Genomic DNA, 12,367 nt, shown 5'->3' on the forward strand with positions numbered 1-12,367 from the left:
AGTATTTCTTTCTAAACAAACTTGTGCCAGTGTGCTCGCAGAGACCGTAGCATTTACATTTAGCTGTTGATATTTTAATTAACAATTTAAACGTGTTGTTTGCCCTGCAAGTTCAGTGGGAAAAACTCTACAAATAAACAGCAGCTCCCTCTTGGACAATCACTCTGTAAATTAGCTTACTTTGTCAATAAAGCGCATGCCTATCAGCCCCTTCACGGCAGCAGGGGGCAAGGATGTTCATTTACTTAAGCAGTAGGTTATACTATTAGTGTGTGTGATTGCTGTTAATTAGAATATGTGTAGATGTCTCAGTGCTGCTCAGTTTGTAATATAAAACCTTTAAGCATTTAGGCTATTAATGAAGTCAATAAATGGTTCTATTAGGAGACCTTTTTTAGGTTGTTTTTATTGCTTCCTCTCTGTTTTGCTGTTATTTATTATAATAACAGTACAGCAGTCAAAATATAACCAAGGGCTGTACAGAAAAAAAGTAAAGCAGAGTTTTTACCTTGGAAGAGGCTGCAGGGGAAGGGACTGTATGTATCAACGTTTATCCTATAAGTCTGAAACAGGAATGCATGTCTAGTCCAGCAATGAATTATAAGTGACTTCCATCATTTCCATTTGATGTTCAGTTCAGTGTTTAAATATGCTTTTCATATCCCTTTGACTTGAAAATAATCTAAGCATTTGCTTAGTTTTTTAAATCCATCATAAATGCACTTCCTTGTAAACAAGGTTATGTCAGCATATATATTTCAAAGACCAGGCTGTATGAATATGCATTTCTAATTTTAATTTTAAAACCAAATGTCTGTAGCAAATCCTGAATTAATATCTGGGCTGGGCTGTGCTATTAGCTACATATAACCTCTCTCTGACAACAGTAGCAGGGTCAATTCAAACTCTTGTCACAGGGAGCATGTTTTTCAAATATATAATCTAAGAGCATGTTCCTGTTTACATGGGAAAGACCAATTGAGGGGAAATAATGTTCTACAAAGATAAATATTAGAGTATTATATGAAAATTCACCCACTACCTGAAAATAAAATCCTCCATGTGCATAGTTTCTGGGAGGATCTGTTCCATGATCTTCCCAGACACAGAGGTGGGGTTGACAGGTCAGTAGTTCCCAAGGTCCTCCTTTCTACCCTTTTTAAAGATGAGTACAATGTTTCCCCTTTTCCAGTCACCTGGGACTTCACCTGGCTGCCAGGACTTTTCAAATATCAGGGAGAGTGGCTTGGCAACTACATCACCCAATTCCCTCAGGACTCCAGGATACATCTCATCATGTCCTATGGTCAAACCTTGTGCAGTGGGAGGGACTTTGCTCCACCAGTCTTGTGCTCCAGTCCTTCCAGAGGTGTGGGAAGAGAGGCAGCCAGTGAAGAAAGGAAAAATGTTGATGGCTACCTCAGCCTTCTCCTCATCTCTTGTTGCCAGTTGGTCAGTCTTGCTTATCAAAGGGGTTACTCTTTATTTGACCTTCCTTCTCTGGCTGACATACCTGCAGAGGCCCTTCTTGGTATTTGTGTCCCTTCCCAAGCTCCAGCTGCACCTCGATCTTCCTCACCCCACCCCTAACCAACCAAACAGCATCTCTAAACCCTTTCCAAGATACCTGCCCCTGCTCCCACTGCCTGTGCATTTGCTTCTTGCCCTTTAGCTTGACCAGCAGGTCCCTACTCAGCCATGCCGCTCTCTTGCCTTCCTTGCACAACTCCTGGGTACTGAGGGCTCTTGTGCTCTATGGAAAGTGTCCTTAAAGATCTGCCAGCTCAGTTGTTCTTCCCCCTGAAGGCAGTCTCTCAAGGGGTCCTGGAAGTTTGCTTCCCTAAAATTCAGGGCCCTGACTTTACCTGGTCTATAACCCTCAGGATTTCAGACTCTTGCAGTGTGTGATCACTGCAGCTCAGGCCACCTTCAGTGGTGGACCTGGCAGTGCTGGGATAATAGTTGAATTCAACGATCTTAAAGGTCTTTTCCAACCTAAATAATTCTCTGAAATGTCTCCTAGAAGTTGCCAGGCATCAGTCTTACCAGAGTTCTTGGGAAATTTTCAGCCAGTGCCAGGCGCAGCAGCAGATGTGTTTGTAGAGGAAGTTCTCCAGCCATCAGCAGATTTGATGAGCTTGTACTTTGGCTGAGCTGCTGGAAAAAATACTGGGCAGAGCTTCAAAGCCATATTGTAGAATTCACAAGACAAACAGGGACTTTTTGAGCTCAGTAAGGACAACTAAATTTAAGAGGACTACGGTGATCATCAAAGATTCCCACAGCTACAGTCAGAACTCCCTCCCTCAGACCTTTTCTGAGACAGTGCTCAGAAATTGGAACAATGTGACCAGTGGGAGACAAAGAAAATGGATAGAAGTACTGTGAGCTATCAGTAGCCTGGAAGGACTTTTTTTTTTAATCTATACTGATGGCCATTTAATTTCAACAAAAACAAAATTATGTGTTTTGAGGCCTGTATTCTGAAACAATATTCACTCACGTTTTGATAGACTCTTTTCACAAATAATTTGGTTACAAACTTCACATTTGGAGTTGAATTTTTGCAGAGTGGCAAAAATTGGGTAGTTTCTGAAAATACTTTTCATTATACATATTTTACCTAATAATCTTGTCTTAGGTTGGATAAACAAATGCTGCTGTATTGAGTCAATATGACCTACAAAGAAGGATTTAGATTATGCATGGTAGCTAGTCCAGCTATATCTGTGCACATCATTATAGCATTGATCATGATCTCTTAAGAAGAAATGGGTTTATACTTTCTAGGGTGAGTAGAGAAATGATTTTTGCATGGATCAGTGAAGACCTCAATAACTGCCACAAGGCTTTCTCTGCTTTATGCAGAAGACTGTTCTGACAACATGAGAAAAAAGAGATTATTTGGAACTGTTGTAGCAAACCTTCTAAGAACAAATTTCCTGTATATTTTCTTTGTCAAGAAATCTGAACACATGGAAAATGATACAGAGACTGCAGAAATTTGGCACGAAAGTCTACTGTGGTCTTACCTGGCAGAACAATTGCAAATTGCTTGATGACAACAGTGAATAAAATAGTATTTTGTGTTTTTCAGGGTATTATTGACAGTTAAAAATCATAAAGTCCATAGGAAAAGCAGCTTTGTGTATTTGCACAATAAATTAATTCTGCTTTAAATTGGAGATGAGAAAGATACTCTCTTCTAAAAGTAATTCTTTTGGTGTGGTTTCTCTGTGAGCATCCCTGCTCCATGAGCAGTGGTTCCATGGAAACAGGGATGTGCATGGAGAAACCATCAGAAAAAAAAAGGATTGCCCAGGCTGTGAAATACCCCTCCCAATACTCATACAGCTCTATTAAATGGATGAGAAATGGTCCATTGTCTACTTAATTATTTTCAGTCCAGCAATGTAACTCTATTAGAAATGTTTGTACTAAACACAAATTGGTTGAACTTTGACAGTGTACTAGCAGCTTATAATTTTATCTTTGAAAAACTGCCATCTGTATGCAAATATAGGGAAAATGAGAACACTTGCTCCTACCTGGTATTGTAACTCAGTTCATGCATTTTCCAAGGAAGTATGCTATAGATGAGGGAGCTTTCAAGACCAAATGCTATGTAGCCAAGTTTTCAATCACTTGCTGGTAGAACAGTTTCAGAACTACAGAAGACTCTTGATTTTATCAATCCTGAATATGTGGGAATGTTGAAGCAAGTCCTCACGGAATGGATATATATGTATTCTTCAGCTGAAATGTTTTCCTAATGCAGGAAATTACTTTTTTGACCAATGGCCTATTGCACATTTAGTATATTTTCATTTGAAGCTTTTTTATTTTCCTCTTTATCCTTTGAGTAATGTGTGCTGCTTTTGCTTCTTGGAAGTCAGAGGAAATGTATAGATAGAACTGATGTAGAAGTCTGGAGGAATAAGACTGAGCTGAAGGTTGTTAGAGTTGACTCAGCTGATGTAGACTTGGTAGACAGATGAACACATAGGGAGGTGGATGCAGCTGAATATTCCTGCAGAACTTCAAGGCCAAAATTTGTCTTTCATTAAACACTGGGAAATGAGTAACTGTTGACTGTCATATAAAAAATCACTTAGAAAGGGCAAAAGGAGCTTCTGAATAATTACACAGATGAAAACACAGAATGATTCTGTTTTTTTATGACCAGGAAACAGGAGCAACTTTACAGATTCCAGGAACCTGTTCTCTATGTTTTGAGTTCCTAAAGGAGACTAGTTCTGGATTTCTCATCCAAATTGTTGCAGGTGCACCCAAGATACCGAAGCAAACTCTGTTCCTGGAAGCACTGACTAAACCCATAACAAATTCACTGACAGTAACAATGGAAAAAATTATTATAGGATTCTGTTGGATCACTCAGATCCTACTTCATATACACCCTCCTATGTGGCTCTTACAAAATGTTACAATATTGTAACACTTGTGGCTGTCCCATCCCTGGAAATGTGCAAGGACAGGTTGGACAGGACCTGGTCTAATGGAAGGTGTCCCTGCCCATGGCAGGGAGGTTGGAACAAGATGATCTTTAAGGTCCCTTCCAACCCAAACCATTCTGTGATTCTATAATATTTAAGTTTCTTCCAGAGACATCCATGACTTTGGTTTTCAGAGTCATTTTTCCTTTACTATTGCATGCCATCAAAACAGAGGAAGTTAACTTTACATTATCAAAAAGATATGATTTGCCAAAGCAGATCAAGCCATAAAATCCATTGACTTAGATTTTTTCTTTAACAGACCAGTGGCTGTTGATTCAGATGTATTTGAACTATGTGTGATGCTTGATTAGGCTTTAGGTCAGCAAGTTACCTTTGGTTAGCATCCAGCTTTAGAAGTCTTTGAGAATTCTGTGCTTTATATGACCCTAGCTAGCTTTTCACTTTCATATTTTGCTCTAAAATTGAGTCATGCTTTAAAGCAATTTTGATTTCCTCTTCCATAATTTGTACCGTAATAATGGTTAATCAGAAAGTTAATCAAAATCAAAAGAAATTAAGAAGCCAGAGAAAGAAGTAAACTATTACTCTGTACATTGATAAAAATATTTTATAGACCTGTTATTACCAAAAAGGATTGCCATTTACTGGCAGCAGAGGTTTGAAGTCAGTAAATGGAAATACTTTATAGCTAACTTCTGAAATATGAGAAGCACCTGCTAATCTTCAAATGAAAAATCACATTTTTCATGTCTTCTCTAGCATTTGTGGTATGGAATTACTGACTCCATTTTCTGACCTTAAATAGGACGGCCTGACACACGGGCAGCTTGTGACAGTGATTAATTAGCATTAATGTCCTTGTTCGGTGTTCTGTCAAGAGTGACTGGGTATGGACTGTTAAACTTGTGATCTCCTGCCTTCACACAGCCCAGAGCTCAGGGGACAAAAAGGACCACAGGGAAAAGGATTTGTAGGTTTGTTTTGCTACACATTAATTGAGGAACTGAGTAAGGGATGTCAGACTATTTTTAGTTCCATTGGATTTCTGGGTTGCGTCTTCGTAGAACATAAATAATACAAATACTATATAAATCTGGTTAGTTCTGCTTTGTCAGTACAGGAACAACATTGTAGGAGTTGAAGATCAGTCCAGAATAATCAGTAAATCTAAATTAGATTTATTTGTTGCTTTTTACATCAACTCTCCTCCAAAGTTGAGAGTTTTGATTTTTCAGTCCTCTTTCTCTCTCATTTTTGTGGGGTTTGTTTGGATGGTTGGTTGGTTGAGTTTGTTTCTTTGTTGGGGTTTTTTTAGTAGTAGCATGGATGAAAATCATAGGAATAGGGTTTGGAGAATCTATAGTTAATTTCTAGCGTTTTGATAAACCTGTTGCAAGATTTTACATCAATTATTTTTACCTTATAGTAAAAAAACTGCTGATTATAAAAGGCTTACGGTCACAGATATTATTATTTATTTTTACATTACATTTTATCTTAAGTTTGTTCAGTGGGCCTATCCATGCTGTGCCTGTGCATTTCTGTGTCTAAGCTCTAAGTAGGTTGTTATTATTCTGAGGCATGTAAACACACAATATGGATTTAGTTTCAAGATATTTTGTAAACAAATGTGTGCAGAACATGTGAAAGTCCTTGAGATAAAATGTTTCACAAAATCAACAAAAGGGTTTATAATGGTTTTAATCAGTGTAGTATATGGCACTAATGTAACACAATTTTGAATCTATTAAGGCATGTTTTTCTCTCCTTTAACTTTGTTACCAAAATCCTCTTCTAATGGTTGTCAGTTTTCTCTACGTGGGTTATTGTGCAATGTTAAGTTAACTGCAGGGGGATAAAATCAGTTCTGAAAGACCCATTAAGTTTCTCTGATAGTGATCACTGCACTCTTTTCTAATGTAAAATGTCTCTTTGGTTTTGCAATGCTAAAAGTATCCTGAATTCCCTTTGCCTTAAAAGAGCTCAGTGCTGGGGAAGGGAGGACAAAGTCTTCCCATCCTATTCCACTACTGCCTGCATCAAAAGTATAATAAAACCCCCGATGCAGTGATATTGCAGCTAAATTGTAGACTGCATAAATAAAGTTTGTATTTGTCATAGTCAAGAGAATGTAGAGATTTGGGGTTGGTGATTAAAATGATGTAATGAAGCAGATTTTCATGAAGTGCTGAGTACCTTCCCTCTGTAAATCATGCTTATTTGGGTCGGTTCAAGATTGGTACCCAAATTTTAGCACAATGTCACTACTTAAATTTCTGTCCATAACACATGAAAATAGCAGTGATATGTTCCAAGCTTGTTTCAGAAGGACACAACAACCTTGAGGTAAAGTTATTTGTGATTCTCACTAAGTTCTAGTGAGTGAATTAGTCATTAGATAAACTTGCTTCTGTCTGTAGCCTCCAACTTTGAAGCTCACTGCTGCTCCTTTGTGATAGTCACAGGAAAATTCTAGATCAGATATTCTTGTACCTTGTAAGCAACTGCCTTTGGGTGAGATGAGCTAAATCATACAAATCACAACTGCTGTGGTGTAACACCAGGCCCTGTTTGCTCCTAATGCACCCTGCAGACCTAAACCCCTGTATTACATTTCTCTTAAAAGCACTTACTTTTGGCATCACCAGATCGGAAAAGGATTAAAAAGAGTCCAACATGTAATTCCTAGTTGGTTTTGATAGATTTTTGCATAGAGGAGGTAACAGATACTTCAGAATTGTCAGGCCTATCAAACTAGGGAGAAATTAATTCTGGGGAAAAGGTTTCTTAAAAGCATGGAGCAACTTATCCATGGAGATTGATTTGTAGAGCTTGCAGGCCTGCTTTACTTCAGCTCCATTGAACTATCTCCAGCTATGACATTTTACTGTTCTTGACAGAGAAATAAGTGCTGATGGGAATGTAAATATCTTGGAAGAAATAGAAGTTGTAACAATTAGTTTGACAGAGTAGACTTCAGAGGGGGAATTGTCCTCTGTGTTTAGACAGGAGACTGTGCTGCAGAGGGGAAGCACTCCAGGATTGCTCTTTTCCTGGTGCCTCTCATTTCACTAAAGCATGTCAATGGAAATAAGCAAGTGAGACTTAGTGTCAGCATCTCAAAGTTTAGTTATGATCAGCTACCTCATCATGAAAAATGTCTATTTAGATTTCAGAAGTGGTCTTGATACTGTTTAGCATCTTTTCACACTGCATGCAATGTGTCATGCAGGTTTTTAGTGTTCTGATTTCAGCCACGTGGAAGTGCTAAAGTTAAAAACAGAGTACAGTCCCAAAGATTAGTTACTTTTCCATCCCCTAGTAAGAATTATGCTTAATGTGGTCTCTTTGCAATGTCTATGTAAAACTAAGTGCCAATATGAATAAAATTCTTAAGAGTAACTGAAGTCTTCTTGAGGGCTGTTAATGAAAAAAAAGAAAAAAGAAGATTTCTCATTGGAAATGTCAAGTGGAGAAATTGGATCATTTGTTAAGGTAGATCTGGTAACCAGACTCAGACTTATTTCTCAGATAGTATAGAAGATTGTTGTGTATCAAAAGAAAAATCATGAAAAAGAGGCGGTGATGGCAGGGGTGACTGTTACAGAGTTATCATGTTCTGACTTAGAAGGTTGATTTTATTTTTACCATATTGTGCAGTCTCCTCTATCTGGTCTGTAACATCAGAAGAGAAGTTTCTCTCTTCTTCCTCATTGATCATCCCTGATACATGGTTGAACACCTTATTCCTGTAAATCCTTCTGAAGTGTTCCACATTGGTTTCACCCCATTGTTAGGAAGCTGGCGTGGTGCCTTTGAGTTGGGATCTAAAACTTATCAAGAATGTGCTCCCCTTGGATCCTTTAATGTACATTGTGAGGGGCCCTTTTTATGGTATCTAATGAGCTGTCCCACAAATGTGCTGAACGTTGTCATCAATCACTTCAAGGTGCTCCTTATTCACTTTTCCTTTCCCTCTAAGAGACAGTTAAGTGAGAATATTTGAGTCCAGCAAGAAAAGTGCTCCCTGTGTAAGCAACCTTTTTCAAAGCTGTGAGAAGGATGCCTGTGATTTCTCTGAGACATCAGCAGGTCTTGCTTATGCAAAGCATAGTCTCCATGATCACCTTCCCTTGTTGAGGTTTTATTATCTTTGAAAAGTTCAGACAGGCACTCTAGCACCGAGATAGAAAGCACAGAATTTCCCTTCTTGTGTCCCCAGATGTTGTATCTGTGTTACAGCCTGTCAAGATGATACAGGAATTTCAAAGATGTCTTGGTCTGTAGGAGATTGAAGCCAAAGAATTGTTTTGATTCTTGCAGCTGTGTTAAACACATGACATGTTAAATATTAGCAATATATAAAACATAAAAACTTACAAGTGGGCTGCAGCATTGCTGGAACAATCCCATTTTTCTCCAAAAATTAAAGATAAAAAAGCTGAGTATTTCCAGTTAATGCAGAGAGAGTTAAAAATTTCAATCTTAATTCTGCCATCAAGATTTTGTTGTTTGGACCAAAAGATGTCATTTATTCAGTTTTATCTTTTTCTTTAAAAGGAGAATAGCTGCACTGTAGGGTATTAAAGGAATGTTTGCTTCTGTAAAGTTACAAGTTGTAGTAGCAAGAAGAGCATCCAGGCATCAGCTGCTGTGTGCATAGTTTCTTCTACCTCTTGGTCAGGGCGGTCAAAAAAGTGATATTTAAGATCAGGTTATGGTAAAGTTTCTAAATTTGTACAATTTTTTGTTCAAATCAAACCTTGTTTGGCAAACTGGGTAGTGACTGAACACGATACAGAACGTGATAGTGGCACTGCCAGCAGACCCACACTCCATTAGCAGGGCCAGTTGTTGGGATTTTCCCCAGTTATAGGTGAGTTGCTGGTCAGTTGTCCTGTTGGAGCAGCTTCTATTTCACGTCTTTATCATTTAAACACTTTTGAAGTTGCTAATGCAAATTATTTGGATGGGTGATACTACACCTGTGCATTCAAGCACGGGTTAAGTTTGTTACAATTAAAGTGGTGAAAGTACAAAATTTCTTCTAGTATAAAAAATAATCTACAGATATTTCCCTAATTCAGATTGCTGAATTTATTATTATTCATTATTCTACCATAGGAGTGATAACAGCTGAATTGAAGTCAGTGAGTTCAAACATTATAAATGTTATTTCTTTCTAAGTGTTAGATACATAAATGTATCAAGTAACCAAGAAGATTGAAGTGGGGGTTTGGATGTCGGTCTACATATTGAGGTGTGCAGCTTGGTCAACAACAACAACGACAAAGAAAATAATAAAAGATAAAAAAGGAAGGGCTTTAGCCCCTAAGGCAAAGGCTAATGTTGATGCTAATTAATTCAGTGGACCTTGGATTAAGCCCACTTTCCTCAGGGAGGTATTTGTCCTCATTCTTCACTCCTGGAGTTTGTATTCAAACTACTGTATCTTTCTGTCACTATGAACAAAGTTACCTTTAAAAAGTCACCTATGAATATCATCATGGTGACTGACTTTTATCTTAACCCTGTAGGTCAACAGTGTGAAAAATAAGAGCATTCAGAATCAGGTCTCTTTGACCTTTTCAGACTCCATGAATCTGCTTAATTTTTTTACAGCTGAAAAATCATTTTACAGGAGAAAAATACCCCAATTATTGCAGAATAGGTCTATTAATACAATGTGATTGTTGAAAATGGGAATATCACCCTTTAATTACCGTTGTCAGAAGAAGATTATTTCGTATTATCTACCTGTGCTTTTTTCACAATACTGTTAACACCACTGTGATTTGTTGACAAAATACTGCAGGGAAACTAGCCTGGCAGGAGATGCTCTGGGGGATTAATGTGTTGCCTACTGCTGGTGGTTCTGACTGTCTACACACTCCTGCAGTACATGCTCAGCTCTGTGTTTTTTCCTGCCTTCCCTCTTGCATCTGGAATTGTGCTGTAGCTCACAGCCGTTTCCTGTTCATTTGTATTCCACTAGATGATACAATTAGCTGGTTGGTGCACCCTTGTTAGCCAGATAGATGATTTCCATTTGGATTCTATGATCCTGCTGAAAACTCATGAAAATGCAGATTGAGAGGCTTAGCAGCTGAAATAAATAAATAGAAGCAAGGATATGTAGTTTATCCATCGGGCACCTCAGTCTGGCCTTACAGCTTCTTTAGAGGCTGCTGTCCCAGCATGAGAAGACTCTCAGTCAGTTTTAGTTACATCTTGTCACAGACACAGCCAATCCTTGGGCAATCCAGTTCTGCTCAGTGTTTCATAGTCTGGCAAAAAGCCCTGGAGTACCAAAGGGAACTGTGTGCATTGTTAGAAGTTGATTTTGTGTCTCTAAATGCTAAAGCTACTGCACAACAGTGCAATTACCAAGCCAGGTATACTTGATAGTATAATCTAATATTTTCTTAAGGCTCTCATGAAGGATTTTGTTCTGTTAGCTAATTGACTGTGCACATTCATACCATGATTATCACAGAAGTAGCTGGTACACATCTCCCACATTGCATTAGGTTTCAACAGGGGTTGGGGGAGGCTCGTTTCTTTTCTGAAAAGAGCCTCAAAAGAAAAAGTCTGAAACTATTTTAATAAGTAACTTCGTGTCTCCCAAGTACTGTTCCATTCCTTTTGCTGTCCCTTGATTTCTCTGCAGCTCATTCAACATCAAATACGGAGGATTAATAAAATCATATTCATTAAGAACTAGAAGTAGGAAGCTATGAAAAATATTGTGTAGTAAACAGGAGTAAGCAAATATTGCAGAATTTCGTACTTCTGTTTGTTGTTCCCTGACTTCAGCGTGTGGGGGAAGAAGCAGAGTCGTGCTGTAAGTGCTCGGACAGCTCTGGGGGATGGCGGGGGATTCTCCAGTGAAAGCTGCTCACTAACCTGAGCGCTGCATCCTGTGGTTCCACACAGCTCTGGGGCTCTGGGCAGCTGGCTCCTAACGTGTACAGCTCACATTCAAAGGGGAGGCAAAATTAGGAAAAAACGGAGGTAAAATGTAGGCACGTCTGGGGCGCGTTCTCATTTCTGCCTGAGCTGTTGCACGACCCGAGGCCACTCCGGGTGTGTCTGTGCTGCAGCCCCGCAGGCAGCTCTGGCTCGGCAGCGACTGTCACAGCACAGAGATGCCAAAACTATCGCAGTCTCTTCAGGAGCCCGGGGGCCAGGGAGGTATAAAAGCTATTAAAAATCCATACGGGTGCGGATTTGTCCTCTGACTAATCCAGTCGCTTAGATTTGGTCTCTGGAGCTATTCTAGAAATTGAAACTCGAGTCATTAATACATAGTGCTGATAACACTGTAACTAAATTAATTTGTGCATTTATGTTAAGTAAATAAATAAATAGAACCATAATCCTTACCAAAGGAAAAAATGTAATAAAACCAAAGTCTTCTGGTATATGTGGACTCCTGGCTTAGCCACTCTTTTTCATAATGTTTTTCTGGAGTGTGAAGGAGAAGATCATCAAACTGACTGGATTAATAGGAAATTTCCTTGGTGCATTTATGGAAGGGGGAGGTACATACTAGGAGCAGGTGGAGAAAAATTTAATACATTAATATTAAATACCTCTAAAGTGTTAATTAATACCTCTAAAGATCAGTTCTGAGATAAGATGCTAAATAGTTGTTTTATACCTAAGAATACCATCATATTTATTTTTGTTCTTTAGTAAAATTCTGAATATACAATTCCATATTTACTTTTATTGGGACTGGGGCAGGGGATGTCATTGCATTAGTTTGACTGCATTGAGAAAGGCAAAGGTTTTTTGCTAATGAAATATGGGGTTTTTTTCTTTCAAGCACCTTTATCAGAACTTCCAACAAAAATAATATTAGACTTATAAACCTTGTAGACATG

Source organism: Manacus vitellinus, unplaced genomic scaffold (genome assembly GCF_001715985.3).
Source record: "Manacus vitellinus isolate BGI_N305 unplaced genomic scaffold, ASM171598v3 scaffold_25_pilon, whole genome shotgun sequence".
In the NCBI taxonomy this organism is placed as follows: Eukaryota; Metazoa; Chordata; class Aves; order Passeriformes; family Pipridae; genus Manacus; species Manacus vitellinus.